The sequence below is a fragment of the Macrobrachium rosenbergii genome, chromosome 1 (assembly GCF_040412425.1).
Source record: "Macrobrachium rosenbergii isolate ZJJX-2024 chromosome 1, ASM4041242v1, whole genome shotgun sequence".
Classification (NCBI taxonomy): domain Eukaryota; kingdom Metazoa; phylum Arthropoda; class Malacostraca; order Decapoda; family Palaemonidae; genus Macrobrachium; species Macrobrachium rosenbergii.
Genome location: NC_089741.1, coordinates 74106338 through 74113274, shown reverse-complemented (window position 1 = coordinate 74113274; position 6937 = coordinate 74106338). Strand labels below are relative to the sequence as shown.

Genomic DNA, 6937 nt, shown 5'->3' with positions numbered 1-6937 from the left:
ATGTGATACTGGTAGTAACCATATGTGTTAGTTAGTGGTGCTCACTCACAGCTGGAGAAGAATCTCACAGGGGATTCAGTTATTTTGAAGGGTATAGGAGGAGAAGAGGTAACTTCTATATGCAACTTGCACCTGTCGTATGAATTGGTGACAGGGAATGTTGATTTTGCTGTAAAGGACTCACCAGTTGTGGAGGGTGTGCATGTTCTATTTGGTAATGAAGTTGGTGGTGTACCATTTGTTCCTTGTCCTATAGTGACAGACAAACCATTGAGGATTAGTCCTATGGTGGATTTAGAGAAGAATAACCCCACCTATTCCCAGGTTGTGTAACTACCAGGAGTATGAAGAGAACTACATCAGTAAGTGAAGAAACTGTGGATTTACACATACAATAAAGATCAAATGAAGGATCTTTGAGCTTACAAGAACTGTTCCAGGGAAATGATGTTTCCCCTAGTGCTAGCAATGAAGAGATTTCCCAAGAAGACTAGGAAGAACCTGTTGTTCTTGAGGAGACTCAGAGCAGATAGTAGTGAAGCTATAGAAGTTGAGTTAGCAGATGTTGAGAGTTCAGCCCTTAAAGTTGGTCATGTGACTAAAGAGAAGCTAATGATACTGCAGAAGAAGGATACAACATTGGCTGATTTATTCTTCATGATTGTTGATCAAGAAGAGATGCAACAAACTCCTACCTGCTATTGTCTAAAGGAAAGCTTGCTAATGAGGAAGCATAGACCTCCAGATATACCAGGAAATGCTGAATCAGGAGAATATCATCAGATTCGCATTCCATGTCCATTGAGGAAGCAAGTGGCACAGTAGAACACGAGGCTGGAAATATGGAAATCAGGGAAACTGTTGAGAAGATTATGAAGTATTTTTTTCTGGCCTGGGCTTTGCATGGATGTTAGCAGGATTTGTAGAGAGTGTCACACCTGCCAAGTAGCTGGAAAAATTAATAAAACCATTCAGATAACCCCCTACAATCTATAGAAGTTAGAGGAGAATCCTTCAGCAAGTTGATTATAGATGTGGTTTGGCCGCTTCTGAAAATAATGAAGGGAAATGAATATCTGTTAACCTTAATGTGACCTGTGACAAGGTATCCTGAGGCAATTCCAGTAAGAAGTATAAGTGCCAAGGTAATTGCTAAGAAGTTGGTGGAGTTTTTCTTCAAGTTTGGAATACCAGACATTTTGGAAAGTGATAGAGGAACGAACTTGACTTCTAAATTGTTCCAACGATATGATGAAATTGTTAGGGGTGAAACAACAGTTATCAACTGCTTGTCGTCCAGAGACTCAAGGCGCCTTAGAAAGGTGCCACCAGACATTGGAAAATATGTTAACAAAGTATTGTTATGAGTCAGAAAGTGAATGAGATGCTGGTTAACCCTTCATGTTCTTTGAAATTAGGAATGCTAAACAAGAAAGCATGGGATGTTCGCCTAATGAGATGATTTTTTGTCAAGAAGTAAGAGGTCCATTGAAGACTCTTGCAGAAAATTGGGAAGAAAATCAAGAGGAAATCCAGGGAGAATATGCGAAGAACTTGGGGAAAAGGTTACGAGAAATCAGAAAACTCTTTTTTAGAAAATCTTAAAATAAGTCAAGAGAAAATAAAAAAAAATATGATGCTAAGAATAAACTAAAAAATTTTAGTGTTGGTCAGCAAGTTCTAGTGTTCTTGTCAGTGAAAAAATTTCCCCTTACCAATAAATTTCAAGGTCCTTATAAGATGATAACGAAATTAAGTGATCAAACTTGTGTTTGAAACACGGGGAGAAGGAAACGACAGAGGAATATTCATGTAAATCTTTTGAAATCTTACTTCTCAGAGACTAAAAATGCAATAGTTTCAGTAACACAGACAGCTTCATCCACAAAGGATGATGATAGATTCGAATTGGGATCTGAAAGCTAAATGAACAATTCTTCAATACTGCAAAATTTGGAGGGTAAACTAAAACATCTGAGTGTTGAGCAAAGTAGTAAATTAAGTGAAGTGAATAGAAGTTTCTCTGAAATTTTTGCAGATTTGCCTAGGCATACCGATCTGCCAAAGGATGAGATAAACATCAGAGAAGATGGAAGACCTTTTAAATAGATAGCATATCACCTATAACCTTTTCATAGAGATGTTTTGAAGAAAGAAGTAGAATATATATTGCAGCATGGATTAGCAGAACCCAGTTCAAGTCATAACAGTTCTCTATGTGTGTTGGTGAAGAAACCAGATGGCTCATTTAGAATATGAACTGATTATAGGAAACTGAATTCTATCAGCGTGGCTGATCAATTATGCCTTGCCTCTTATAGATCAGTGACTTGATAATATTAGGCATGCTTAGTTTTTTTCCAGGATAGACTTGTTGAAAGGTTATTATCAAATTCCCTTAGATGAGAATGCTGACTTGCTTCCAGCTTTCATTACTCCTTTTGGACTGTATCAATACACTGTTTTGTCACTGTATCAATACACTGTTTTTTCATTTGGTCTGAAGAATGCACCTGCAACATTTGGGGTTGGAAAAGACCTTCTAGTTCCAGTAACTACTAATGTAGAAGGTATCCGCAAGGCTACCCCCTTACTACCAGGAAACAACTATCTTTTGGACATGACTGGATTTTATCGCTGATTCTGTCCAATTTTTTCAGCTGTAGTAGCTCCCTTAACTGATTTAAGAAGTACAAAAACAAAGTTTGTTTGGACTCCAGAATGTCAAGACCAGTACTTCAAGCTCCAGACTTCAATAAGAAGTTTGTGATACAAGTTGATGCATCTGACTGTGGAACTGGAGCTGTTCTACTTCAAGAAGATGACAGTGTTATTTTACATCCTATTTCTTTCACGTCTTCGAAATTACTATGCTAATATCACAAAAATGAAATTTAAAATGCATCAGAAAGTGTATTCAACTGTAGAAAAGAAACAGCATTAATAACAGCATTGAAAAAGTTTGAAGGGTATGTGAACAGACCTAGAAATGTAGAAATTTTTGTGTTTTCTGACTGCAATCCACGAACTTTTATAGCTAGAATGAGAAATAAAAATCTGAGTTTGACCTGGTGGCTTTTGTGCCTGCAACCGTATAACATAAAAGTGAAACACATTTCAGGAGAGAAAAATGTAGTTGCAGATTATTTATCCTGTTGTGAATCGCTGGTGGGAGGAATCTCATAATATTCTCTTGTAAAATGCATAAAGTATAATTTTTCCAGAATATTGTGATATGCTTTGTAATTGCCCTATGATTTTTCTTTGTACAAGAGATATTGTGTAGTGTCACGTGTTCACGTGTTGTTTACAATTATAATAATTAATGTAAAGTGTGATTTGATGTAATGTATGTTGGATTTCACGGTAGAATAATTTAGGATTAATAATACATTTCTTAATAATAACGTAATAGAGAGAGGAGATTTAGTCAGATCAGACCATGTGCTCTGCAGTTGTCATTGACAGATGTCAATGATCGCTTTTGTTGTGAATCAATCTAATAAGTCGTGTTAGCTGACGAGCAATAAGGGATGAGTGACCAAGAGCATGTTTTTGCTTCGATTCAAGCAATAAGTAGTCATCACGATCTTCATCTGTTTATTAAAAATGTTGATCATATGATTTTTTTTTTATTGTAATGCTAGGCTTTCACTGCAATGCTAGGCATTCACAAGAGTTTAGTTACATAGCTAAATTCATGTTAAGAAGCTTCGAATCATGTGATCATCTTTTGTCTTAGAGACAGATCAACGTGTTGGTTATGTATTATGTTTCCAGAATGTGTCCTGATCGAGACGATTGCATCAACCTAATCTGATCACGTCACATGTGACTGGAAGTCCACAATGTTCTTTGGGTCTTGGTCCCAAAATGTTTTAGAATATTCTGTGGGTCTTGGTCCCAAAACGTTTTAGAATAGTCTTTGGGGTTTTCCTTATTATGGGAAATAGAATTAAAGTAGTGTTGAGTTTTCTTACCTTTTGTATCAGGGGTGAACTAAATTGGCATACTAGTTATGGAGTCCCGAAGCAAAGAGAGCTAGATTTTGTTGCTTTTTTACGTGGTAAAGTGATTTGTAATGAGTCTCTAGTGGTGATATGTTAGTCGATCTTTGTATATCTGGTTTTCCGTTAAATGAATTTAATTTTGTGTCAAGTTAAAGTTTAATTTGATAGTTATGATAGGAGGAATGAGCTTCTTATCTGTTGTTTTGTCAAGCGTCTTATTAGTCTTCATTTGAGGTGGGCTTAAAATCAGCCATCTTAGTATAACGTTAGAGTAATATTGAGTTTTTTTTTTTATTTTTATAAGATGTTTGCTTTTATTAGCGGGAAATGTCATTTATTGATTAAGTGGCAGTTAAAATGTTTATATAAGTAAAATTGAAGTTAATTTTTATTTTAGAGTGTTATTTGTTTTTTAAACAGTTTGAAATGCGCTTAGAAGGAACTCGGCAAATTTTGTCCCCGCCTGTTTATCAAAAACATGTCTGTGTGAATTAGTTATAAAGTCTAGCCTGCCCACTGTAATTACCAACCTAATATCTGCAATTCCATTTGTAGGAACAGACTTAGTACAATGAATTTGAGGGGGATTCGCAGTAAGTAACGCAACGCTAACACGATTTTTCACCTTCCACTTCCTGTTCCCATTCATTATCGCAGCTGCCTCTATAGTCCATATTTTATTTTTACATCAAACAGGGTCTAACAACCCCCTTGGAATCTCCAGACAACTAGAAAAAATCCCCTTTCACCCCTACTTCTCGTTCAAAGACATCGTAGGATTCATAGTCACACTGGCCGCCCTAATCATCCTCACACTCCTCGATCCTTATCTCCTGGGAGATCCAGACAACTTCATTCCAGCCAACCCACTAGTCACCCCTGCTCATATTCAACCAGAATGGTATTTCCTATTCGCTTACGCAATTCTACGATCAATCCCCAATAAACTAGGAGGAGTTATCGCCTTGGTGATATCAGTAGCCATCTTATTCATCCTGCCATTCACGCATAAAAACAAATTCCGAAGATTAGCCTTCTACCCAATCAGACAAATCTTATTCTGATCTATAATTAGAATCGTAATTTTATTGACATGAATCGGTGCTCGGCCAGTAGAAGACCCCTATATCCTCACAGGACAGATCTTAACAGTCTTATATTTCTCATTCTTCATTATTAACACGCTAGCAATGGTTGTATGAGATAAACTTATATTTCTCATTCTTCATTATTAACCCACTAGCAATGGTTGTATGAGATAAACTTATAGACTGACTATTCATCTTTAGGAAGACAAGTGTTTTGAAAGCACCCAACAAGAGTTCGAATCTCTTAATAGTCTATCCTAATTTCTTTACAAAGCTATACTAGGATAACTTCTAAAAAGACCTTCAATCCTATAAAAAAAATACAATAATTTAAGGCTACAGGGAGAAACCTTTTTCAAGCAAGATACATCAACTTTTCATAACGAAACCGAGGTAAAGTACCACGCACCCACACAAAACAAAAACCAATAAACATAATTTTCACATAAAACATTAAGGAGACAAGTCCACTCCCTAAGAAAATGATAGAAAAAAGAGCTCTCAGAAACAAAATCCTGGCATACTCAGCTATGAAAATTAAAGCAAATCCACCTCCCCTGTATTTTTAGAAGTTATCCTAGTATAGCTTTGTAAAGAAATTAGGATAGACTATTAAGAGATTCGAACTCTTGTTGGGTGCTTTCAAAACACTTGTCTTCCCAAAGATGAATAGTCAGTCTATAAGTTTATCTCATACAACCATTGCTAGCGGGTTAATAATGAAGAATGTTTTAGAATATTCTGTGGGTCTTGGTCCCAAAACGTTTTAGAATAGTCTTTGGGGTTTTCCTTATTATGGGAAATAGAATTAATTTTTCGTTGTGAGGCCAAAATCCATGTGGTGTAAATTAGAGAGAGGTTCTCTCTCTCTCTCTCTCTCTCTCTCTCTCTCTCTCTCTCTCTCTCTCTCTCTCTCTCTCTCTCTCTCTCTCTCTCCCCATTTAATAGAATTTTTTACAGTATCAAAAATTTTTTTTTATATTAGTCACTCTATTAATTGATTGTGAAATCTTTACAAATACTACAGCAGTGTTATTTATCTTCATGGCGCCTATTAGAAAAGTGTGTCTAGTGAATTTCAACCAGCTGCATTTGGGGTAATCTTGTGAAAGCTTTAACTTTTGTAAGGTAAATTAAATTTTACAATTTAACCATGTTTAAAATATATTTTGAAGTTTGAAGATTAGTTATTCAAACTGAATTGATTTTTGTGAGTATTGTTGAAATTGATTTCTCAATTAAGAAGTTTTTTGTGAATTTATTTCATTTTACACTTTCCAGTTTTGTGTGTTTTAGTATGTTCTTGCATTTTCAGATTATTCATTAGTTTTCTTTCATATTAATTATTTAACTTTTGCTTATTTAATTTTGTTTCACATATTAATAGTTTGATTATTTGATTTTGTTTCTTATCTAAATTCAAGCATTGGTTAAATTTTGTTTTCAAGTAGGAGTAATTTTTCTTCAAAGTAAAATTGTGAATTTTGATTTATTAATTTTTAATTAAAAGTAAACTTTTGTATTTAAAGTTTTTACAATAGTGTTTTATTTATTAACCACCAGTGGTAGGAATAGCTTTGCTGATAAGTCATAGTGATAATAGTTTTGTTCCTACAGTTTTGCTGATGTGACTCTAACGTGGGAGACAGTTACAATAATGGAGTGATGCCCTTTTAGTTTAGTATATTTTTGTTTAAATATTAATTACTCACAACTGTTCTGATAAACTGTGCTGATAATTCTTTTAATGGATCACTTTTTCCATTACCGTAGTTTGTTTTTTTTGTTCTGAGAGTTCATGTATCTGGCTGCGAAGTAAATTTTTGAGTTTTATGATTG

General features: G+C 35.0%; 1 pseudogene; it reads left to right on the top strand.

Moving 5' to 3' along the window:
- The first annotated feature begins 468 nt into the window (after positions 1-468).
- On the top strand, positions 469-5245 carry LOC136840943 (cytochrome b-like; annotated as a pseudogene).
- The last annotated feature ends 1692 nt before the right edge of the window (positions 5246-6937 follow it).